This window comes from Pseudonaja textilis, chromosome 1 (assembly GCF_049901715.1).
Source record: "Pseudonaja textilis isolate UNSWEBS1 chromosome 1, rPseTex1.2, whole genome shotgun sequence".
Taxonomy (NCBI): domain Eukaryota; kingdom Metazoa; phylum Chordata; class Lepidosauria; order Squamata; family Elapidae; genus Pseudonaja; species Pseudonaja textilis.
In genome coordinates this window covers 69,590,348-69,616,703 of record NC_141990.1, presented here as the reverse complement: position 1 = coordinate 69,616,703, position 26,356 = coordinate 69,590,348, and the positions used below count along the sequence as shown (strand labels likewise).

The 26,356-nt window shown below is 40.9% G+C and overlaps 1 long non-coding RNA gene across 2 annotated transcripts; it reads right to left on the bottom strand.

The window, feature by feature from the left end:
- Window positions 1-10,985: 10,985 nt before the first annotated feature.
- LOC148127661 (uncharacterized) lies at window positions 10,986-23,482 on the bottom strand. Of its 2 annotated transcripts, XR_015744325.1 has the most exons (6): window positions 22,913-23,201; window positions 21,968-22,086; window positions 20,779-20,834; window positions 15,663-16,004; window positions 13,572-13,731; window positions 10,992-11,421 (listed from the first exon to the last, which is right to left on the bottom strand). It is a non-coding gene; the product is annotated as an uncharacterized LOC148127661 (long non-coding RNA). The 2 variants fall into 2 exon arrangements; XR_015744324.1 differs by lacking the exon at window positions 20,779-20,834 and having other exon boundaries at window positions 10,986-11,421; window positions 22,913-23,482.
- Between the last annotated feature and the right edge of the window lie 2,874 nt (window positions 23,483-26,356).

Below are 26,356 nucleotides of genomic sequence, written 5' to 3'. Positions count from 1 at the left end.
GTGGTATTTTTCTTAACCTTCTTTGGTCATAATTGCTCCTCAGAGCTGTATCTGCTTAGAGCAGTGTTATTATTTATATCTATTGGTCTATACTCAGCCCATGCTTTCCAAGTGACAGTTTCATCTTATGTACACATTAACTGATACAGTGAGAGCATATAAAATCCCGAATTATTTTGGCTTTCACACTCCTCCCTCCATTTCTATTTGGGCAGGAGCCAATAGAGCAATCTTCTATGTTTGCAGATTTTAATTCAACTTTCCTCAGGCTCCCTGCCTCGAAGATATAAAAATGAAATATGGATTCCTTGGATTAGTGTCAATGTAGGTTAATCATTCATTATTCAACTTACCACTATATTTTTTATCTGAAAGCAGTCATCTGTACAAATACTTGTCTGTTCCAAACATCACTGAAATAAACTTATCAACACAGGTGTCAGGAATAGATTTATGGTGTAATTATGAGAAAATTAACAATGTAATACTCAAGTTTGAAAATAGGGATGGCAAAACAATTCTAAAATAGTTGGTTTTAATTGCTTGAAGGTTTTTTTTTTACCTTGTTCCTTTGTCAAGAAAGGGTCTAATACAAATGTAGCAAATAGTACATTTCCATTGTTCCAAATCAATTATAGATTTATCTTACCAGTAGTATGAGACAAATTCAGACTATATGAATTAATTTTCAATTCCTGAATTGTCTTTCCAACAGCCACTAATCTAGCATAAACATTTTCTGAGCAGTCCAGTTATATGAGTTAAAATGTTCTACCTGTATTAACTTCATTATAAGATCAAAGGAGGCTAATTTGAAACAACTTTCCATTGATTTTTAAGAACAGAACGCTCACATTTATTATTCCAAAGGTCATGTAAATAATTAATATCAGTTTGATCTGACTCCCTCAACTTCTTACAAAAATGGATTGCTGTCAGCCCTGTTGGTTCCCCAAAAACCTCTGAGAAATTTAGAAAAGCAGTGGTATCAGGATTAAACAATAGGTACTTCTTAAGTTGAATAATATTCCAAGAGCTATCAACCAAACCCATTTTTTTATTTTATTGAGTTTTCAAAAATTACTTCATTAAACTAAATTGGGAAGTAATATACTTTGAAAGACACAATTACAGTAATGGATTTATTAGCTTTTTAAAAGCTAGTTGAGGTTAAATCATATTATGAAGTTTTCATGGATAAAGGGCTCAAACTTATATCTGTAGCTCAGGATTTTCTATGTGTATAATTCAACTTTAAGTGCAGTTATTATATCTGATCTCCATCAGATATAGTTTGAAGATGACATCAGATAGGGATTGAATTTTGAAATTCCATATTCCAACTAGTAAGTAGAGTTTCTTTATTTCTCTCTATAGGGGGTTTATATTACTACATCAATCAAAACTGACTCACAATGTTTTACATGGTGATCTTATTAATGCAAATAAAGTTAGGGACTCTATAACGGGGCTGTCAAATTCTCAGCCTGTGGGCCGGATGTATCATGCGCTGGCCACACCCACACCCATTTTAGTGAAGGGGGTAAAAGTCCCAATATGTCATGTGATGCCGGGAGTTTGACACCCCTGCTCATTAAGTTAAAATATACATCTAATAATACACCTGGAAAATTAAATTTCCAGGTGCAGAGAAGAGCAACAAAGATGATTAGGGGACTGGAGGCTAAAATATATAAAGAACGGTTGCTGGAACTGGGTATGTCTAGTCTAATGAAAAGAAGGAGTAGGGGAGACATGATAGCAGTGCTCCAATATCTCAAGGGCTGCCACAAAGAAGAGGGAGTCAAGCTATTTTCCAAAGCACCTGAGAGAGAAGCAACTTAGAACTAAGGAGAAATTTCCTGACAGTTAGAACAATTAATTAGTGGAACAACTTGCCTCCAGAAGTTGTAAATGCTCCAACAGTGGAAGTTTTGAAGAAGAGATTGGATAACCATTTGGCTGAAGTAATGTAGGGTTTCCTGCCTAAGCAGGGAGTTGGACTAGAAGACCTCCAGGGTCCCTTCCAACTCTGTTCTTCTCTCCTCTCCTCTCCTCTTCTCTCCTCTCCTCTCCTCTCCTCTTCTCAATTCTTCTTCCCAACAACTCACTAGAGTTTACACAGGGAAAAACTTAAAGGATGCTTTACCCAAGTTATTTCATTATTTAATATCATGTAAGCCAACTTGAAATAATGTAAAGTAATGTTAAAATATTAAGCAGCTTTGGAGTTAGCTTAATTACATTTAACTTATCTCAAATTCTCAAGGGAATCCTGTTATATCAGTTGAGATCTTTCATTTCTGCTAAAGTAGATGCAAATGTGCTAGTTGAACAAGCTTCCGAGGGATTTTTAAATCAAGATTTAAAAAAGATTCAGAATCCAATTTAAATCCAAAACTTTCAGTTATCAGTCACATCAAATCTGAATTACTCCAAGCATTAAAATAAAGAAATAGAATACCAAACTCAGATATTAGGAAAATGTGATCAGGAAAGAAACTTTCAGGTTTCTGCATATAATATATCAGCTGTAAATAGCAAAGAATTATATTCTGCTTCCCCAAATATCTTATGGTTCAAGCAGGACATTTTGGGGGCAGATTTAAGAAGAAATAACAGAAATAACAGATAATCAGAGTTGGAAGGGACCTTGTAGGTCATCTAGTCCAACCCCTCACCCCAGCAGGAGACCCTATATCATTTCTGACAAATGGCAGTCCAATCTCTTCTTGAAAGTCTCAACTGATGGCGCTCCCACAACTTCCGAGGGCAAGCTGTTCCATTGGTTGACTGTTCTCACTGTCAGAAAGTTTCTCCTTATTTCCAGGTTAAACCTCTCCTTGTTCAGTTGAAAAAACAGGGCATTCTGTTTTGGGACACATAACAGATTTAAGCAGAAAGAAAGCATACCAATAGTAACCACATGTAGTTTTGGAAAGAATAAAACATGTATAATACTTTGGAAATAAAGTAAAATATATCTTAGACTGGGTTTCTTTGTGTATCCCAGTGCTAGGATACAGAATTTTTTTTCTTTGTCCCCCTAACAGTTATCTCAATCAATTGTATTAATAAAGACAGATTATTCATTCCTAAACTGAGAAACGCCCATCTGCATCATGAGACCAAATCGGTGCTTCTCAGTCTCAATCAATCAGATTTCATCTCAGACATGGTGACTGGGCTTGGCTCCTCAATTAGCTACAACCTCTGATATATCTTCCAAACCGGTGCCAAGGAAAGAAATTCTTCTGAAATTTTTCTATTTGGCTGAAGTGATCTTTTGTTTTCAAAATGATTTGATAAGTTTCTATAAAGGGACTACATGCTACATGTTGGCTGCAAACTATAAGATGACCATTGGGTATATATACGATATACTGTCTTTCAATGCCCATTTATTTTTTCCAGAAGGCTGCAGCTTTGATCCCAAGGGATAGCTTCAAGAGGGAACTCTTCCCATTGACTTTCAAATTGGGAAATATGGCAGTCAGAGAAGGCTTAGAGTGATGATATACATCAGTGATCCCCAACCTTTCCACCTTGGTAGCCCGGCCTTGCATGTGGGGACAGAGGCAGGGTATGAGTGGCAGGCATGTTCACGCAGCTCCATTTGTGTGAGTGGTAAGCGTACGCACCCTCTACTCACACAAATGGAACCAGGTGTAAGCCCTCTCTGCTCAAGCGAGTGGAGCTTCACACGCAAGCACAAGCACCATCTTCTTATGCACCCTCCCTAATGCAAGTGGAGCTTCACACACATGCTTGCCTGCCGCTTGCACAAGTGGAGTTTCACAGGAACATATTTGCCCATTGCTCACATGGCCCGGTTTCAAACAGACCACAGCCCGGGAGAGCCCGGTGGTAGTGGGTCACAGCCTGGGGGTGGGAACCTGATGGTAGTGGGTCATGACCTGGGGCTTGGGGACCCCTTGTTATGTTTGGTCGGTAGGTCCCATAGAGAGGCGAGGCACGAGTAATGAACAACAGCTCTTTATTTATCGAACAGATTCTGAAACAGCAACCCTAGCCGCGGCAGAGCTCTTTTTATAGAGCCGGCCACGGCTAGGCAGCCAATGACAGCTTTTTGAGCTTGCCGCGCTTGGTTTTACCCAATCGCGGCAAGCCCTTTACGAACCAATCACGAGTGCTTATTTCGTCCAATCATGGCCCGACTCTTCCGGACCAATAGGAATGCAGGTCTTCAAGCCTGCTGGTATGGAACACCCCTAATATACACAATTGCAATTGTAACCTAACAGTTACAGCATCCTATACTGTACTGTCTACAATAACAAAGTGAGTTCAAAGAAGATTCAAAAGAAATTCTCAAGTACCTGACAACAGATGCTCCTGTGGTAGGGGAAGAAAGCTCATAAAACTGCAAGAGAGATTTTAGCACATTATTAGTTTATTCTGAACTAGGCAAAAGAAGTAGATCTGTTATCTACTCCTACGGGTGATTGAGCTTTTTCTTCTTCTTCTGATTGATTTTCAGAGACTGCCTGGACAAGTTCCTGAAGTTTTCTTGGCAAGGTTTTTCATAAGTGGTTGCCATTGCCTCCTTTCTAGGGCTGAGAGAACATGACTGGCCCAAGGTCACACTGGCTTTGTGCCTAAGGTAGGAGTAGAACTCACAATCTCCCCATTTCTAGCCTGATCCCGTAACCACTACACCAGTTCTCAAATAAGCTATAGCCATGTTGGCGAACCTATGCCACGCGTGCTGGAAGTGGCACACAGAGCCATTTCCCCCAGCACGTGAGAGGTCGCCTGGAAGAGCCCCACTGTACATGTGTGTGCGCCACCGCCCGACAGCTGATTGTCGGGTATCCAGTGCACATGCGCAGGGGATGGAGGGGTGTGGGCGGGAGATGCATGCGCAGGGATGTGCTGCACATGAGGGAATTGTGTGTGCATGCGCAGACGTGCTGCATGTGAGGGGAAAAGGTGTGAGAATGTGCAGACGTGCTGCATGTGAGGGAAAAGGTGAGAATGCGTAGATGTGCTGCGCATGAGGAGGGAGTCGTGTGCGCATGCACAAAGACATACAGCGCACGAGGGATGAATCACACATGCATGTGCAGATATGCAGTGCGCGAGAGGGAATCATGCGTGCATGCGCAGATGCACAGTGTGCAGGGGGTCACGTGCACATGCGCAGGGGTCGTGGGGGGGCCCAACATGCTGGCACACAAGCGCATGCAAGTAAGCGTGTGTGCAATTATCAGCGCGGGAGCTGAAAAAGGTTAGCCACCACTGAGGTATACCATACAATTATATAGTAACCTCAGGATACTATTTCTATTGGTTAAGACTACCAGTTCTGGTCCAGAAAACTGTGAAATAGGGTAGATGAAACTTTGGAAAGGCATTCCTATGCAAATCCCCACTCTACAACCACACATGCAGTTAAGCAAATAATTGAACCATATGTACAAATCTCCAATGCAAATAATATCTACACAGAGTTCTTTGTTAGAAGAAAGCTTAGAATTGTGGTCATATTTTATCTCATATATATAATTTTAGTAAGAAGAAAAATAGAGATTGCTTGGATTGCTATTGCCTTTCATTTTTCATTGTTTTAAAACATGTCAGTGATGCTAGTGTCAGCGTTCCAACCAAACTCTCCATTTCAAATCAGCACTCAGAAACAAAATCCTTCCAAGTAAGAATTTTTTAGAGAGGTCATATTGGCACACCAGGGAAAACCCAAATCTGAATTCCTGCGTTTCCCCCTGCTGTATTAAACCCACATCCAGCCCCCTTTCTGATAACCCACAAGTCACCCTCTCCAATCCACCTCCATTCTGAACTCCCGCCAAGTCCACTCACTCCCTTCCATACTCCAGCGACTTGATCTTGAGCTCTGATGAAAGAATGTTGTTGTGGCCACCCTCCCTTCTCACTTACTCCCATTCCCACGGGGACCCATCATCCCTTGTGGCAGCCCCAAGTCTGATTCAAGATAGATCCGGGGCCGACAGCTAGTTCCTCTTTTTTCCACATTTAACTAAACTTAAAAGATGGACATCAATCAATTGATCTATCACCAATTATTGCATTATAATAATATAATAATACAAATATAAATAAATTATAATTAGCTATATATATGAACATACATAATATGCAGTATGCATATTATTTTTTAATCAGTTGAATAATTAACATTTTCTGGAAATATTACACATTATTAGATCATTAAACATTTCTCAATTTTAAAAAAAATGATGAAAAACACAATTTGGTATTAAAAAATATCTATATACTGTATATAAAAGTCACTATTCCAGCATTGAATAGGCATTGAAAACCAAATTGAATATAAACTATAAAAATATTATCTAAAATTAAACATGATTAAAGTCTATTTTAATATTTCAAGCTGAGACTTTGAAATGGAAAAGATGGTACATTTAGCTTCAGTTTTTTAATAGGGCTGAGCTGTTTTTTTAAATGTTATTTTGATTTTGTTGCTTTGTTTCATCCATCTTTCACAGTCCTGGGAGAGAAAAGTGGAGTGTAAATGCAAAAGGTAAAATAGGGAATAACCCCACTGTGAGGTCCCACTGCTTTACCACTGAATATCACTGGCCCTGTTCAAGAATATTGTGGGAAGCAAGAAAACCATGTTTTGGAGACACGTGCACTTTAATTATAGATGTACAAAAATTAATTATATGTAAAAAATTAGATGAAAATATTGATTTTGGATTTTCCTCTGTGTGTGTGGTGTATGTGTGCATGCGCTCATTCTCTCTCTCTCTCTCTCCCTCTCTCTCTCTCTCTCTCCCCCACCCCCACCCCCTCACACGTGTGTGTGTGTGTGTGTGTGTGTAAGCTTAAACTGGACATGGAATAAAGTTGAGGCCCCATGTTGTTCTTTGCCTCAGCAGAATATCTCAGGCAGATTTTGACAAAAATTAAGCGCTTTACAAATTCCCATGCATAGTTGTCAAGTCTCCAATCCTTTAGCAACATTCATATTCAGTTATGCCAAATACTTTATTAAATCTGAAATTACCAAGAGAGAACAAGGTTCTAATTCATTCTTATGTTCAAAATTGTCAGTTAAGCCCCACAAGCATATATCCTTCAAAAGGATGACTCAAGAAAAACTATAATGGCATGAATCTTTAATGAAATGTTCACACCCCACCTCACCCCAAAAATGATAGTATAGTCTACTACATACATACAGAATAAATAAATAAAAAGCTAAACATGTGTGAAACATGACAAAATGCAAATCACAACAGAAGATTTTATTTCAAAACTGTAGTTGATTCTATAGATTCTGATTTAATATTGTCATGTTGCTTGGAAATGATGGAAACTAAAGTCCAGCACATCTGGAAAAAGCTGCTAGTCTTTAAAAAAAACACCTGTTTTTTCCTTCTTATTGCTTTAGATTATTTTAACCATATCATCATGCAATTATACCATTTAAAGTCCTTTCATTGATTCTTCATTTATCTACAGATTTTCCTGAGATAAATTTATTATAAGTTTAAAGAGACAGATGCAAGTTGACAGCTTCAGCTGTAGAAAACCATAACATGTGCAAATTAGTTTTAGAACAACACTTAAAATGTACTTATGTGAAATTAGATTAAGCAAACGTAGTTCGGTTTAATTAATGATGCCCCATATAATCATCAATGCATTAAAGACGGGACAGAAATTTAAAATGAGAACTTCCAGACTGTAAAAAGATACCCTGCTTGAAATTAAGTATGAAAAAAAATCCCATACATTTTCAGATTTAATGAAAATGGAATTGATAGGAAATTGAGGAATAAATCTGACTAGACCGCTCCCCTCAGAAGTTTTCTGCAATTTATATGTTAAAATTTGCTACTTAGTAGTTTAGTAGCCCTGAAACAGGGCTTGCATCAGCCTCTGATGTCCTTGGAAAATTTCGAAGATCTTGAAACCTCAGTAAGCTGACCTTGGTTGCTCCTCTTGACACCAACAACACTTTTTGGAAGAAAAAAAAAATTCCAACATAGGATTTCAATGAGTATTTCTAGGCAGCACGATCTAATTGGCATTTTAATGTGTCACCATGCTGTAAAGCAGAGGTCGCCAACCTTTTGGACCTCAGGGACCACCAAACCCTTAATTTTAAATCCCGTGGACCACTAATATGAATTTTGACTGACAGTGGCTTTCTGACATTGGTGGGAAAGTCGGTCCCATATTCCAGAGCTATAGTAGTCACAAGACTGACCCTTTGGTCATCCTGGAGCAGCTCCTCCAGCCCATGGCAGGCCAGTGTACTCAGACGGAGGAGCAGCTGCTCTGGGATGACCAAAGAGCCAGTCTTGTGACTACTATAGCTCTGGAATATGGGACCGACTTTGCCACCAACGTCAGCAAGCCACCCCGCCATTGGTCCTACCTTCCAGTTCCAGCTCACATGGCTCTAATCAAAGTAAAGTCTGCGCTCGGCTGAAGGGTGGGGGCCAGTGGATGGGCGGGCCATGTGGGCAGTGCAGCCTTGTGTTCCCACGCAGCCTGGATTAATTGCTTTGGTGGGTGTGCTTTGGTGGGGACATTTCTCTGCGGACCACCAAAATTTTCTCACGGACCACCAGTGGTCCCCGGCCCACCGGTTGGTGTCCACTGCTGTAAAGCACTAGGTAAGGGATCCTATATAGTCAGAGAACATTTTTTTGAGTTTTGGCTGCTGCCTGCAAACTCAGGGAATATTAGAAAAATGGATCAAGAGCTGAAAAGGGAGCTGAAAGTTGGCTTTATTCTCCCCAGTACTATATTCCCTACATACATCAAGGCATCATCTCATCATTCAGAAGTGGAATGGACATGTGTCGCTTGTATATTTTAGTGAGAACAATAGTGGATTGAACTGGAATTATATCTGTTAAGTGGAAAAATAATGATTTTTTTAAAAAAAGTATTGCAGTTGAGAATTTATTTATTTAATATTTCCTATTTCTGAACTACCCATCTCCCTTAAAGAATTTAAATTACAGTACTCCCAGAATAAAAGTTTCATCTTGAAAAGAAGACGTCTGTTTAGGTTTTTGCTGGCAGAAGGCTGCAGGACATTGAGCTGGCCACACCCACCCTGGCCACGCCCACACCCATTGACATCCCCCCTCCCGAGGTCAAACAGAATCCTGATGCAGCCCTTAATGAAATCGACTTTGACACCCCTGGTTTAGCTCACCTAAACAAATAATAATAAAGGACTATTTTGGAGGAAAGGTTGCATTTTTCCATATATCTGTGAACATAACATTACAGTAGGCATATATTGCATCTTCGCTTCTTTCAAACTTTCCCCAAGCTGTAATTTAGAAGTTGATAACCACATATTCTGAATTTTGAATCAATAATGCATGTTTGTTCATATGAGGCTTATGGTTTCTTTCAGCTCTTAGTCCTGGATGTGAAATGTTCCAGTGATAAACCCCATAGATTCAGCAATGCAGTGTTTTTTTTCCTTGCTTAAATGACATGTCAACGGTAAAGATTTAAACAAGAGGAAAATGTATTTCCCAAGTCTGATATGGAACATCATCAATTATGCAAAATGAGTGAATATTTAAAGAGTTTCTGAACTGTCTTTATTTATGGATCTTAAGCTGCCTTCTTTATACTTTATTGATATGTGCACTGTTAGGAAACATTTTATTAACTCCATGAGTAGTTGGAAAACAGAAATTGAGAGAATAAGGTTAGAAGACTAGTGCAGAAAAATGAACTAGTTTTTAAGATGCCAGTATATATCATGATTATTATAGACATAGATTAACTTCCCCAACTCTTTTCTTCCAAATGTCCTGTACTACAATTTCCATCATTCCTAATCATCAGGAATAGTACTAGAACATTGTAAATCAAGACATCTGTGGAACATCTAAATATCATAAGGCACAGGCAGTGCTGCAGCTTATTATTTATTTATTATTTCAACTATGATGATAATATGACAGAAGAGAAGTAAACATATATACGAAGTCCATGTAATTATAAGTAAAACTTCTATGGGGGTACACCAGTGGGCTCATAACTGGATGTCCAGTTCAGCAATCCAAGCAATCCCCTTTGGTGTTACTTCATGCAGATCTTCTAGGGATCCAAAGAATACATGTTGTGGGCAGTCTAGCACAATATGTTTAATAGTTTGCATATCAGCATCACAATTGCAACAAGGGGAATCTTTCCATCTCCACTGATACAGGGCAGAGGCATTTCTTCCAGTATCAACACCCAATTCTGTTCAATTTCACCGCACAAAGCAAGGCAGGATAAAACCAGGTGATTTGGTAGAGGGATCACCAATGGTCAGGTTGCAAAAAGGTACCTTGCTTAGACCAGGGATCTCCAACCTTGGCAACTTGAAGCCTGGTGGACTTTAACTCCCAGAATTCCCCTGGCTAGGGAATTCTGGGAGTTGAAATCCACCAGGCTTCAAGTTGCCAAGGTTGGAGATCCCTGCCTTAGATCATTCCTCTCTCCAGACATTCTTGGGGTTAAGCTGGATAGATGTTAAATGAATAGCTGTTTTCTAAGCTGACCTACAGGATTTTAATCTTGTGATGGGATATGCATGGTAAATAGGGAGGGCCTTGTTTTTCAGCATCCTCGAGCATAGCCAATTGAGAGCTTGTTGTCTTCTAATGTGCTGGTAACCAGTGCACAGGAGTGGGGTGCAATGTGCCAGAGATGATGCTCATTGTCTGGCAGAGTTGGACATCAACCATATGGGTGTGGGCGCTGTTAAGCCATACACTGGCACAATATTCAGCTGTGGAATAAATCAAAGCCAAGGCTATTGTTTGCAGGGTGTTAGCCTCAGTACCCCAGGATTGTTCCAGCCAGTCTGTTCATTAATTGTTGCGGCTTTTCAATTTTGCAGCCATTTTTTTCCAGGTGTTGCTGGAAGATCAGTGATGTTACTTTTGGGTTTGGCGCACTCGGAAGAAGAGGCGGAGGCAATATAAAGCTTTAACAGGCTTTATTGCTAACATGTAACTCAGCTGCAGCTAGCCGCAGCAGCAGCTGAGAGAGAGAGAGAGAGAGCTGATTCCGTTTGACAGTTCCTTTTATACAGAGCTGTCAAACGGTCCAGCCAATCAGGGACTTCTCTGGCTCCCGCTTAAACAGCAGACCGGAGTGAGGACTTGCTGGTCGCAACTCTTCTTCCCCCTGGCTCTGTGCAAGCATAATTGCTCAGATGGGCAGGGCAACGCCTCACTCGTTCTGAGTGCCTTAGTTCTGCTGGCGGCTGCAATGTGGAAGGACCTGCTGCTGCGCTGCGTTCTCCCCTAGGGGTGGTGTCGGCTGTCTTCTCCAGGCATTCTCAGCTGGCTGTGGAAGGTCTTCTTATGTCACTGAAACCTCTCCGAACATCGGCAAGGGGATGAGGTGAATTGGGGCCTGTTATCAGAAACCAGGGTGTCAGGGTACCCATGGGAAGTGAAAATTTTGTCTAAAGCTCTGCTTACAGCATCTGAAGTGGTTGATTGGAGGAGAATCAGTTCTACCCACTTTGAAAACACATCTACCACACTTAGGAAGTTTTTCCCTTGCATGGGACCTGCTAGGTCCATGTGTACTCTAGACCATGGTATTTTGGTATCTTCCCACTCCCCAGAAGAGGCATCTGGTGGGGCAGGCCTGGACATCTGGCAGATGGAGCAATTCTGAACTTTATTGGTGACTGCCTCATCCAGGCCTGGCCACCACACATAGCTCCTGGCCAGAGCCTTCATTCTGTTGATCCCTGGGTGACCCTTCAATAATGCACAGTCTTAATAGTTTGGGAATAATTACTCGGGGACCCCACAGTAAACACCCTTTTAGTGTGCTCAGTTTGGTCTGGCGTGCTTTGAAGGGGCAGAAATCCACTGTGGTGGTTTCCTGGGCCACCCCCTTCGCACCCAGTCCATGACTTTAGACAGTTGTACATCTCTGGCGATGGTGTAGGCGATGTCATCGGCTGTAAGAGGCAAACGCAGATCTTCCAGCAGGAACACAGAGGCTGAAGGGGCAGGATCAGCAACCAGAAGGGGTAAAGGGCACCTGCTTAGGGCATCAGCATGAGCTACATCTCTGCTAGGCCTGTAAGTCAACTTATAGCTGTAAGCGGCTAGGAAGATTGTCCATCAGGTCATTCTTGGGGAGAGGATTTGTGGGCTGGGCTTGTCCCCTGCCAGGATGCCTAGCAAAGGTTGGTGGTCCATGATGAGCTCAAACTGGTGTCCATAGAGGTATTCATGGAATCTTTTGACTGAAGCCACCGCAGTCAATGCCTCTTTATCTATTTGGCTGTAGTTGCGTTCAGCCTTGGAGAGAGTCCTAGAAAAATAAGGTATAGGGGCTTCCTGGCCATTTGGCAATGTATGATCTAGGACTGCCCCAATTCCATAAGGGGAAGCATCACAAACTAGGATAAGGGAGAGAGCATTGCTAAACTGAATGAGGACCTTGGTTGAAGCGAGGAGGGATTTTACTGCAGAGAAGGATGCCTGTTCCTTGGATCCCCAATGCCACTGCATTTTAGAGTCTAATAGTTTGTGCAATGGTTCTGCTACAGTGGCCTTGTGGGGCAGGAAAGAGCTGTAGAAGTTAAGAAGTCATAAAAAGGCTTGTAACTCAGTCTTGTTCTGAGGGACTGGGGCCCATGGATGGCCCGTACTTTGGATTCTACAGGGTGAGTTCCCTTGTGGTCAATATGATATCCAAGGAAATCTATCTGTGAAACTGCGAAGATGCATTTTTTCCTGTTCAATTTTAGCCCAGCCTATTTAAACACTGGAGAACTTTTTGTAATCTATCCCAATGTTCTTGGGGATTGTCAGCAGCAATGAGGATGTCATCGAAATATGGGATGACCCCCTTGATATTGTATAGCAAACGTTCCATAATGGATTGGAATATGCCAGGGGCAACGCTGACACCGAATTGTAAATGCTTACATTTGAAAGCACCCCTATGCATAATGATTGTTTGGGTCTCTGCTGTCTCATTTTCCACTGGGAATTGCTGGTATGCTTGAGTCATATCCAGCTTGGTAAAAATGGAGCTTTTTCCCAGGGAATGGAGCAGGTGCTATATGATAGGGACAGGATAAGCGTTTGGTTGGAGACCCTTATTTATCGTGGACTTGTAGTCAGAACAAATTCTTATGGAACCATCTTTTTTTAAAGGTACTACAATGGGAGTTTCCCATTTAGCAAGGTCAATTGGCTCTAAGACCCCTTGAGAAATCAATTTGTCAAACTGGGCATCCACTTTAGCACATAATGCCAATGGCACTCTGCGAGGTTTGAGGCATATAGGAGCAACATTAGAGTCCAAGTTAAGGGAAATAGGAGTGCCATTGTAGCATCCCAGTTTGTCATTGAAAACTTCTGAATAGTCAGCAGAAAGTTGCTGCAAGTTGTGAGCGGTAACTGCATTTACTCCAGTTACTTGGAGGCTCAGGGAATGGAACCAGTCCAATCCCAGTAAGCTAGGTAAGTTCCCAGTTACGATAACTAGTGGAAGGTGACCCTGAAAATTGTTGTATTGAATATGGAACTTGCCTGTTCTGAGGACTGGAATGGATTGTCCTTGGTAGTCTCTCTGGGTCAGATTGCAGGAGCTGATTCTTGTGGAAATCTGGTAGCAGATTCTGTAGCATCTTCCACGAGTTGAGGGATAGAGATGATCCAGTGTCAACCTCTATCTGACGAGGGCTGCCTTCTAAGAGAAGATCAACATTAATTTTATTAACATTGAAAGAATAAGTTAGTGACTGAGCTCTTGGGAATGCTTTGTTGATGGCATAGCATTCCTCTTTGGATTTGAGGTTTTTTGGTTGATTGAGATGTTGAGATGGTAGGATTGCATTTCTAGGTGCCTGGCAGATTCTAGCTCTGTGGCCTTTCTTCTGGCACTTTAAGCAGACAGCATTTCGGAAACTGCAAGTAGCTCTCAGATGGCTTCCTCCACAGTTGAGGCAAATCAGCTGTGGTGTAAGTTGTTTCCTGTTGGCAGGAAAACTTTTTCTCTGCATCAGCTGGGGTGCTCAGAGGCAATTGACTGCTTCTTCCTCTTCAAAGTCATCATCTTCACCGTAGGTGTCTTCGTAGTGCACCGCAATGCTGGGTTTTACCCCAGGAAGACTGCTTGGTTTTTGTATTTCGGCTGCGGATAAGTTGGATAGTTCAGCAGCTTGAGCTTCTTCAATGGTTTGCTTCAAGGTGAGGTCACCCTTAGCCAGCAGCCATCGTTGAAGTCAAAGGTCTCTCACTCCGCAGACGAGCTGGTCCAGCAGCATATCATCTAGGTGATCTCGGAAACCGCATTGTAGGGCGGCTGAACGAAGAGCCGCCATGTATTAACTTATGGACTCGCCTTCTGCTTGGCTTCTTCTTCTGAATGCATGGCGGCGGGCGATATGTGATGGCTTTGCAGCATAGTGGTTACCAAGTATCTCTTGTAGTTCGTCAGCATCCCATCCTCGTCACCAGTTTTGAGTTTGGTACACTTAGAAGAAGAGGCGGAGGCAATATAAAGCTTTAACAGGCTTTATTGTTAACATGTAACTCAGCTGCGGCTAGCCACGGCTCGCAGCAGCAGCTGAGAGAGAGACAGCTGATTCCATTTGACAGCTCCTTTCACACGGAGCTGTCAAACGGTCCAGCCAATCAGGGACTTCTCCAGTTCCTGCTTAAACAGCGGACTGGAGTGAGGACTTGCTGGTTGCAACAGTTTCCCGCAAGTACTTCAGAGTGTTATTCAGTGTAAAATAGGGTTCTGGAATTTGACTGAAAGTTGGTAATTTGTGCACCTATTGCTGAGGTGGGATGTGTCTACTTCTATTTTTGTTAGGCTTGGTTGGAGGCACCATTTTTTGAAGTAACTTCTGGAGATCTTGAGAAAGGATGACTTCTGCATCGCTAAGTTGGTTCTTTGGACTGTGAGATTGATATCATCAGCATAAATAAATTGCTGAGAAATAGTTTCAGTGCTGCAGTTAGCTGAATATTTTAAAATGAGCTTTCTTATACATATTTATTAAGATTTTCAGATAGAAGTGCACCTTCTGGGACTGTGTTATAACTGGAATTGTTGCCACACTACAACAGCTGCAATCTGATTATTCAACAACACAATTTGTGTATTCTTAGTGAAGAGATTTTATCATAATATCAGAAAGCCTTTCTTTTTCCTTTTTTCTCAATGCTATAAATGCAGTAATAAGTCTTCTCCCACTCATATTTTACATATGGAATAAAAAATTAATCGCTCTCATATCTTTTCAAACTTTTGCCCGCTTATGCCTCATACAATTTCAATGACTGAAAGGAAATGATATTCTTTGAAATAAAAGTTTAGCTTTCCTTCTTCTTCCTTTTGCTTTTCACCAATAACCTTATTTAAAATGATCAGCCAGAGGAAACTTGGAATATAGTTTCCTTTCCAGAATACTCTTAAAGCTTGTGAAACAAAATTGGAATCTGACATTATATTCTAAGAATGCTCATGTACTGATACAGGATTACACCTAATCACCAACTGCATATTGCAATTCTCCATTTAAGGGGAAAAAACATTTTTATAGACTTTCTGCATCATGCACATTACACATAACCCTCTCTTAATTAGAAGCATTGGATTATATAACTTACCTCATTTCATTTAGGACAGCATTGAGTAGGCATAACAGGCATTATATAGGCAGTTTTACATACTTCTATTTTGCTTTGCTAATCACAGGAGAAAGGAAGTAAAGCAAGCACAAGTCTTTAGCTAGTGGAAATTAATTTATCTATGGACTTCTCTTGACATCTCATTTTTCAGACTCTAGTCAGTTGGGATATGACTTAAGAACAGGCTTCAACTTTGTTAGAAAGTTAAGGGAGAAGGACATAACATTATTCCTAAAAACTTTCTGTCCTCGCTCGTGAATTTCCATTTTCCTATTTGCTTTCTCCACTGTTGATTTCCTGATGTAGGTTGGCAGAATACATCTGAAAAAGAGCGGCAAAAGTAGTAACATGAGTGCTTTGACAAAGAAAGAAAGCCAGTCAGAATGGGATCTCACCACTGCAACTCAGCTGCCCACATTCTAACTAGTCAAACCTGGTTCTTCTTAAAAAATAAAAACGAATATCCTCCTTAGGGACAGTATTAAACTTATTAGCATCTAACATGTATTTTTCCCCTTACAGATTTGCAAAATAAACAAAAATAAAACCAAAAAAATAAACATATTCAAAATGTTGATTTATTCAAACATTCCTCTCTCATACTCTCCATTTTGTTGAACCAAGCTCCTGGTAACTACATAGACATGACTGTGTTATTTTCTTGGCAACGAGACATTTGTCACTGCTGTTTTTCAGGATGTTTTTGACTTCCCACTCTAACATATAGCCCTGGGATTTCCTAGTTCTCTCTCATAGAAGTATTAACCAACCCAATATTGTTTACCTATTTAAAGAAAACTCAGGATCCGTGACATTTTTACAGGGACAATGGTGGGATGGGGGTTACAAACATACTGACCCCTTTTTTAGGTGTGTCACAACACGCTGCATATGTATGTCACTGCATATGTATGTCAGCATGACCACAGTTCTAATTTTGCTACTTTAACAAAATATCAGAATTCAATAAATACTTCTGATCTGGTTCAGCTAGAATTTGGTTCTTAGTGTGATCTAAAGCCATTGGGGAGCTTTAAAGCTTCCCCAGTGCCTTTACCTCCTTTGTAATTGGGAAATTCAGCCACAGTTCCCATTCTTTCACTTATGGGGAGTTGAACATGCAGTGTGAATAAGGTCACTACCTTCACTGTGAATGCTTTCACTTATTAACTAGTTTGAAGGCAACTTATAGGTATCTTCACTTCCATCAATCTCAACATTCCATTCCATGTATTTATTTACAACAGTTCTATACCACTTAATTCCAGTATAACTCCCAGTGGTTTACATATACAAGCAAGCAGACCAACAACAAATACATCTAAAGCAAAGTAATAATAAAATCCATGGAGCCACTGGACATCCAATATCAATGATGACATTCACAAACTAAAAACGATGTGGAATAATACTGTTTTACCATTATTCTGAAAGACAGCAACATGGGTGTCCACTGAATCTCATGGGGAGGTTATTCAAAGCTGATCCAGTGCCCATGAAACTAGGGCTGAAGAGCTTTAGCAGCTCATGCCAACTAGGAGATGGAGTGCTGTATTTTCCATCAATAGTAGTTTCTGATTAATTTTCAAAGACAGACCCATGTAAAGTGCCTTGAGGTAAAATAACATCTGGTTCATGAAGTCATGAATTACTGAGACCAAAGCCTCCTGCTTCAGCTGTAACACAATTCTGTTCAAATACTTTTTTTTTTAAAGGAGTTGCTGGAGGACCTTCATCTCGTGTTTGGCTCAAAGTAGCACTAGCATATTGATGGTACCTTCTTTCAAACTCATGGATGAGCTTTCCCACCATTTCCACACAGATGTTAAAAAGCAGCTGGGCCCTGTAGCATCCCACAAGGAAGTAACCGCCTGGTTGACCTTTTCTCGATCACAAACACCAACTGGAACTCACTAAGAGAGATGCAGAACTACTAAAAAAAGATATTCCTGACACTAATAAGGGCATTCCCACCACTGATAGTATCAATTGCATCTAACTGGATCCAAAAGCTGCATTCCTTCTTCCCTCCAAGTTCCTATGGAGGTCAAATGCCAATGATACCGATGCAATTTTCATTCCACGTCTTGGACCTCAGCCCTGACTGAAAAGGATCAAGATAAAAAGGTAATTTAGAAATTGCCGGTGCCCACCCCACTCAGCTTTTCGAATTTGAAACTGGGTACATTTGCCTGGTCCTTTGCAAAAATACATTCAGCAATTACTATGAAGAGACAGTTGCAAATCCACAAGCTCTCACTGATCTGTTGCATTTAAGAGCTTCCTCTTGCTAACTGTTATGGTGAAAGAGTAGAATGCTGGCAGTGTTGTAGTCAGGCACTTTGCCCAATAGCTGTACCCATGGTTGCATATTGCTGAGATAGCTGGAGTGATGGAGAAAGAGAGGTACAATTACTACCGAAAGAAACCAAGAGCAGGATGCCAAAAGAGGGCAATTAAATTCTCTTTACTGCCTTCCATTCCCCACAAAGGGGAAATAAAAAGAAATTGCTAACATCCCCCTTTTCCCAATCCGCAAAGCAGTTGCTCAAACAAACAAAACTAGAAGGAAATAGATGCCCCCTATTGAAGATAGTCAAGACTCTTTTCAGCTTTATATTCACACCCTTGACCTTGGTTGTTAGGCAAGGGAGCATCATTGCAGCGAGTTGCAAAATCAAAATAGTCGAGCTCATTTAAAATGGAACCCATAGAATAGAACACAATTTCTGTTCAAATGTGGAGAGGAAAAAAATAAGCAGAGGGGGTTGCATTAGGAGCTCTCACAAGCTGAATAGATTTCTGAATGCCTTTGTTGGCAGATGATGTATCCCATTTTCAAGGAGACTGGCAGAGTCACCCCCAGTGTGAATTTACATCAGGAAACCAAATTACTGGGAACAATGAAATGAAGCTTTTTGCTCTTCTCACCTATGAAGCAGATAAGAATTCCTGCTTTGATGTCCTGCTGATAACACTTAAATTGGCAAGCCTGTTTCTGAAATTCAGTTTTTTCCCCCTATTGTGTCAAGATTTTCAGATCTCACCCTATTCTTGTACTGCCTTCCTTACATCTTATTTGGGAAATCATTTTTTTTTCTTTACTATCTTCTCTTGCTTGGTTATTGGACATCATGTAGCACTTTACCATTAAAAATACTTTTATACTAAGTTTTGTCAGTGTTTTTGCACTAATTCTCCTAATCTGCCACAGTATATAATTGATCATACTTCTCCCCAACATACTGATACCATCTTAGTATCATCCAAAACACAATATTATGTATTGGTTTCCAAGATTTCAAAGCTGCTGCCAACACAGTTTCAAGTGTCTTTTTACAGCTTTAAGAGTGATATGCATTTGAGGTTTATATATAAGCAGAGTCATTTTACTTGTCCCACTCATGTCATCCCTGTGTGTCCCACAGGAATCAAGTATATCCTCCCCAATCAGAAAAACACTTTTGCCTTTGTGCACAGTAAAAATTCGTTTTGATGAGTATGTGTGTATAAGAGAGAGGGGGAAGGACGATATACCTGAGTGCTGTGTGCCTGGTATTAAATTCCATCTTTATATGATGCAAATTAGAATTGACAACACCCTGCTTTGTGGAAGCTGCTTCCATGCCAATATTTCTCACTTTGTTTTCTTATAGTTATCTAGCTGAGATTAATTATTTAATGAGCGTAATTCTTTGGAAAAGAGCCCTTTAATTATTAACAGACAAATGCTATCTTGGGTAAGTGTCGCATGGCACATCCACTTATATACGTATATCTCAGCCATTTTAAAACAAATACATTTGGGTGTCCTTGTTTAAATAGCCAAGAGCAATTTATAAACTTACAAATCCTTGCCCAACAATCGGCAAGTTCTGAATACCATTAAAAAAAAAAATCTTACTCCCCTTCTGTTATGAAACATAGATTTTGATAGGCAGCCAATTTTTTACATAGTGCTGTGGAAACAGGCATGGCTGCCTTGTGTAAGCCAAGCTTCTTGTTACATAAACCTTTCCTAGCAATTAAAATTGATCATCCCTACCTACATTCATTCATCCATACATCCATACTCTCTCACACCCACAAAGTAAGCACTGGATTTCTCCAGTGACTGGAAACGTTTAAAAAATGCAGCAAAAACAATAATAAATGACTGAATCAGTCCTGTTTTCCAGGAATAACCAATAAAAACAAAGAAGGAAAGCAAAATGCTTCATTTGCATGCAACGTTCAGTACAGGACTATAACCTAGATGCTTTTATGCTCAGAAATAAATTGAGAGAGAGAGAGAGAGAGAGAGAGAGAAGGGAGAGGGAGAGAGAGAGATAGTTTCACTTATTTAAAGAGGCGATTTTAAATGTCCTGAGATTGCAGGGCATTTCTAGCACATAAAAACCGATCCCTTTCTCCTGGCCTCTCCCTCTGCTTCTTGCAGTACACTGATAAAAGGAAATAAACATCACAGCAGGAAATATGCGCCAAAATGAAACAAACATGAAAATGGCAAGGAAAAGAAGATTTATATGCTGCAAAAAAAAAAAAAACCTCCAAAATAAAATGTTACATTCACACATGGACCTGTACACACAAAAATACTTTGTTTTATATATAAGCTGCATTCTATTTATACCTATTAATAGGTGTGATTTTTTTTTCTTTTTGTAGAAGAGGGAGGAATGAATATTTATTGCCAAACGAAAAGGTTCTGGCAGTTGGAGTAGAGACTCATTTTTCTCCTCCCACAGAGACCCACTGTGCCTTGCAGGGAGCGGAAAAAAAATCCTCCTAAATAAAACTGTTTGATCAATAGGCTGCTTAAGGTCAGGCAAGCTTGCAGCAATTCCATTGGTGTTGCCAAATCTCCATGGAGGGGAACTTCAGCCTATGCCATGTTTCCCTCCCCTTCTTTCTTTCTTTCTTTCTTTCTTTCTTTCTTTCTTTCTTTCTTTCTTTCTTTCTTTCTTTCTTTCTTTCTTTCTTTCTTTCTTTCTTTCTTTCTTTTTTTCTTTCTTTCTTTCTTTCTTTCTTTCTTTCTTTCTTTTCTTTTTTGCAGTAACATAAAACATAAAATGAATAAACAAAGTATTCATACCAATACTCTGTCTTCCGAAGGAATACTGTTCTTTCAAACCATGGACATATCTTACTCTGCAAAGAAAATCAATCATAGGATCAGGTTTTATTGACAGTCTTTGTCCACTGCAGATGAGATTCGCATTCCTTCCTTCTCGCTGAATGGAGGGCGGGGGAATGGGATGTCCTATTATGAGCATGACTTGCAAATATATATATATATATTCCCTCAGCTGGCTTACGGCTCTGGCCCCTTGACTAATTTGTGTCACCCTGAAGCTGATGAAATCAAAACCTGGAGCTGGCCATGGGTTTTCCATATTGATTAGGCTCTGGAGAAAGAGGGACCACAAATGAATCAGAAGCAGTTAAGCAGAGAGAGGACAAACACTGGCATGTCTCATTTTCTCTTTTAAATCTACAATGCTGTTGTAACGATACACCCTGAAAGAAAATCGATAGGGAAGAAGATCTGCCTCCTCCTGATAATTTCATTTCAAGCAGACATTGGGACCAGACCTTGAACGTAAAGGGGGGAGGGGAAGGAAAGAAGATTACGTAAAGAAAAGGAGCAATTATCTTCTGGACACCGCAGGAATGGACTATGCTTTCTCTTAGGCTATAAACAGAAGATGCTGAAGTAGGGCACTTAGCCCTGTGGAGAAATAAGGAAAAAGTAGAAATTGATATGTAAACGGAAAGGCAGTATTATGCCATTTAGCACTGCCACTCAATTGCAACATACAGAACAGAATATGTGGGTCAAGGGTCATCTCTGCTTATCACAACTTGGGAAGGCTCTGTGCATTGGTCTTGATAGGTACATTTGCAGTCTTTGCAAGTAGGCTATTTCATATGCAGGTGTACAACACATGGGATGATGCAAGCAAGGATGACTAGTCCCTTAAGCCACACATCTGCTCGCACCTTGCTCGACAAAATGTCCTGACCTTTGGCAGGCCACAATGCAACAAAAGGTTACAAATATCAGGGAAAGATATATTCCAGCCACATATACATCTGAGCATTAGATGCAGTCTTCCCCAACCTGATGAATCCCAGGTAGGTTGGGGAGCTACACAACTAGGGAGTAAAGTCTGTGCAATGTGAATAGCTGCATATTAAACCTCTACAAGGAAAATTCTGCTTTTGGCATATGCATCAGAAGGGGCCATTAGTCCTCTAGACTGCTGGATTGCTTTATTTACCTGACTCATGTCAAACATGCTCATCTTTTCTCAGTTGTGGAATTGCAGATCATCCTCTCTTTTTAATTCTGGTATAATATTTTCCCCGACCGCTCTAGTACATTTAACAGGGTCTTGACCTGCAAAAAATAAACACATGAAGATTTTCAGAAAAGAAATACATTTTTTCTAATAATTACTGCATGGAATCAATGGCAGAGGGAAGTTGAAGACTGTAACCCTTGACATTTGGCTCATGTTGCACCCCTCTGTGCAATCCTCCTGCTTCCTGACATCTCTGCAAACAATGAAATAACAATTGATGGCTTTCTACTGAACGTTAGATCAATGCCATGGCCCTGCTGGCTCCGAAATGCAAAGTGATTCATTAATCTCAAGGCTAGTTTGTGAATCTGAAGGAGGGTAAAAAAAAGAGAAAACGAAGAAGGTAAAAAGATCAGCAGAAAGTGTCCTTCTCTTTCTCAAAAATGCAGGCATTCACTGCATGTTTGTTCCTGACTCATACAAAGAGAAGCCAAGAAAAACTGAGGGAAGAAGGATGCTTTCGTAAAGAATGTGCTTGTCTGAGGTTTAAATTTCCTTTCAGCAACAGGAGCCTTACTCTCCTTTCATCCACACCCCCTCTCAAGAATGTACAAGGAATTGGGACCATATCAGCCTGCAAGCACAACTGTGCTTGTATATGTTGGCCATAAAAAAGGGGCCACGATAAAAGTATGGGTATATTCTCACCTGCACAAAGCCCAAGGGCAGGCTGTTAAAACCTGGCAGAACCCGTTCTCCCTCCTGCCTATCTGCCTGCCTGACTACAAACTTTGCTGCCGTACTTGTATGCAAACATCACCTCACAATGCCCAAGGAGGCAAAGCATCCAGGAGCTATTCTATGACACTACTTCAGGGCAGATGTGCACCCAGAGAGTGCTGGGTGTGCCAATGTGTTTACCTCAGCCCAGAAGTTGGCTCTTTAAATCTGGACCAAAGCCGAGATGGTTTCTTTGTCGAGTTTCACCAGAAAGCATGCGGTGAGGTTGGAAGCTTCTGTTCTTCTGGGACTGATTACAGACTGCTGAGGAAAATGAGTTTCCTGTGTGTGTGTGTGTGTGTGTGTGTGTGTGTGTGTGTGTGTGTGTGTGTAGATGATAGATGAATAGATAGAGATAGATAGAGAGAGATAGATAGAGATAGATAGATAGATAGATAGATGATAGATAGATAGATAGATAGATAGATAGAGATAGATAGATAGGTAGATAGATAGGTAGATAGATAGGTAGATAGATAGATAAAGATAGATGATAGATAGATAGATAGATAGATAGATAGATAGATAGATAGATAGATAGATAGATAGATAGATAGATAGAGTGTGTACACAAATACACCAATCCTTCCTTGTGTGGGTGTAGAAATGCCTCATTCCCATTTGATTCCCCCTTTATTTGGCACCTGGGGGCTTTCTCCAAGTTTTCCATTAGCTGAGAGGAAATAAGCTAAAATACTAAAGGGTTTGGAGGAGGAGGAGGAGGAGGAGATGTCAAAGAGTGTAAAGGGAGCCAGAGTCACTCTGCTGGCAAATCAATGCAGCAGGGATGATGTCATTGGAACAGTTGGTGGAGAAAAGAGAAAAACAAGTCTGTGTGTGCTAATCCTGTTTGCTGCCCTAAAGGGAATGGAAAGCAGCCAAGGCAAGGAGTTCTGGGAAACCATATAAGGGTGCCAAACAAGCTTTGCCGCCAACATTAGGAACTGACATCTTTGTTCTTTGTAACTTGGCTGGTGGCCAGAGGCCTCATTTCAGCTCTGCAGCCTGATTACACTGGATGCCTGCCAGCTGAGCGCTCTGAGTTCCTTTTCTTCTTTGGAAGCTTTTTGCCAAACATGCGGCAGTTACCATGGCACTGGGAAGGAAAGTTTAAAATTATACCTAACATGCACACACACACACACACACACACACACACACATATATATGTACATTTGGGAAGGCAGCCAGAGAGTTTGCTTACGCTGGGGTGGTTTTATACAGATGTGCTCTTTTTCCTTGTCAGCTACACAATTTACAGATTTATCCCCCAAAATGCATTCAGGGCATTTGAGCAGAAAAGGGAGGATAGGAGATATGCAAGTATGTGTGCATGTATGAATGTGTGTGCTTGCGCTCGTACACACACACACACACACACACACATCAAAGGGCCGGAACAAACTGCTTCCTTTTCAGCTAAATTAATTTGAAACAATGGGGTCTCTAGTTAAAAGCTAACATCTAGATTTTCTGAAACAGTTAAGAGGTGAAAAGAGTTATTTTTAAAATTGCCATGGAAAGCTGTTTAGGAAAGGGAACAGAGAGATATGAGTGCGAGAAATAATACTATATGCCTGTGAACTTGCATAAGGCAGCAACACTGATTTATGAGGAGGGGCAGGACTCACACATTCATAAGAAATAGTTTTGATTAACTAGGAAAGGGCTGCCAGAACTTGAATGGCCAATTTTATTTCTCACATAATAGGGAGAGGTGTGGTCCATCTCTGCTTCCTTCCTTTCTTTCACCCAGAAAAAAACATACCATAGTTTTAATTTTTGAATAGGAAAAGTTCTTTGCTCAGGGATTTCAAATTGAGCCTGCAGCTATTTTTAACCAGCTATATTTTTCACCCGTTTAGATCATCTGGGAGGCAGTAGAAATCTCGAAAAACCATTTCTCGAAGTGCATATAATCAGCATGTTTCTGCAGTCAAGGTTATTTGGATCATTTTTGCCTCTTGCAAGATCCGATTTCTTGAAATTCAATACCAGCCCAATGGAATCCCTGCCCTCTTTCTGCCTTGCCTTGCAATATGGGTATTAATTGCATAGCATTATGTCTCCATATACCATATATGCACATCTCAGATATAAAGTATGCAAGGAACTGTTGCTGGGGAAGAGAAGGATGTGGCCCATAATAATAATGGACATGAGGATGCATTTCAAAGCAGACATCTAAAATTACCTTGATTTCAATAGGAAAGTTAAGTGTGTATCTTCTTCAGCAACATTGGTGGGAAGCATGAAGGTGCATTGTAAACAGTGTGATAATGATGTAATAAATTCTTCCCATTCCCAACTGCTCGGGCTGGTCCAGAAAGATACCATGGTCAATGGTATTGAAATCCATGGAGAGATCCACCTCCTTCCAAAGCCCTCCAAAGATTATCAGCAAGCACAATCGATGTAGTCTCACTGCTTAGCCTAGCCTGAACCTGGATGGATACAGGTTGGATAATCCACTTCACTCAGGACCCTTTGCAGCTAAGTACCAACTGCCTTCCCTTTGTGGACAGAAATTATCCAATGTCTCCAGTCCCAAAGATGACCTCATGAGCAAGTGGCACAGCACTGCTCCTTCAAAACGCATGGTACCAGAGGTGGTACTCAACAGGTTCTGACCAGTTCTGGAGAACCGGTAGCGGAAATTTTGAGTAGTTCATAGAACCAGCCAATACCGCCTCTGACTGGCCCCACCCCCAGCTATTCTCTGCCTCCAGAGTCCCAGCTGATGGGGTAGGTCTTCTTTTGTTGCCCTGCACAAGAGAACAGAGCTGGAAAGCAGGTTAGTGGGGTGGGGAGCGAATGGGATTTTGCAGTATCCTTCCCCTGCCACGCCCACCAAGCCATGCTACGCCCACCAAGCCACACCCACAGAACTGGTAGTAAAATAATTTGAATCCCACCCCTGCGTAGTACCATCCCTCCCCACAATGAGGCATTTGTATCACCACTCAGCTCCAACTACACAACATCTCCCGAGGGGCCTTGACTAACCAGGAGAAGCATGGGTCAAGCACACAGGTGGCTGAGTTCACAATCATGAATAATTCTATTCACTTCTTCACGATGAGCCAACACAAACCCTACTGTTCTGACCCAAACCCTTTTCCAATAAGACAAACAATAACTAAAGGGAACAGAAACCTTTTAATGAGTCTTACATATACCCAGTCTGCAAACTAATGCAAACTAATTGATGCAAACTTCTGCAAACTAATTAACTTTGATAAGCACAAACCTTTCCAAAACTGTGCAAGACTGCCAAGAATCACAGATAAGAAATATTTCACAAGAGTCTTCAAATACCAAATGTAATGTCCACAAGGCTGAGTTTCAAAATGTCTTTGCTTCCTGCAAAGAGCATTCACTTCATAGCTGCCTTTTAATCTTCTTGAAGGAGGGGCCATTACCTTGCAGCCTTACTCCCGAGTCGCCCATGCTGTTGCAGCTGCTCTTTCCTGTGAGCAATCCTGAGTGCATGTGCACTTGGCACAGACTCCTCGGGAACCTCCTCATCGCTGCTGCCAGCCCCCACAATCTCTGAAGGCAGCAGTCCACTCCCTAATGGTCCTG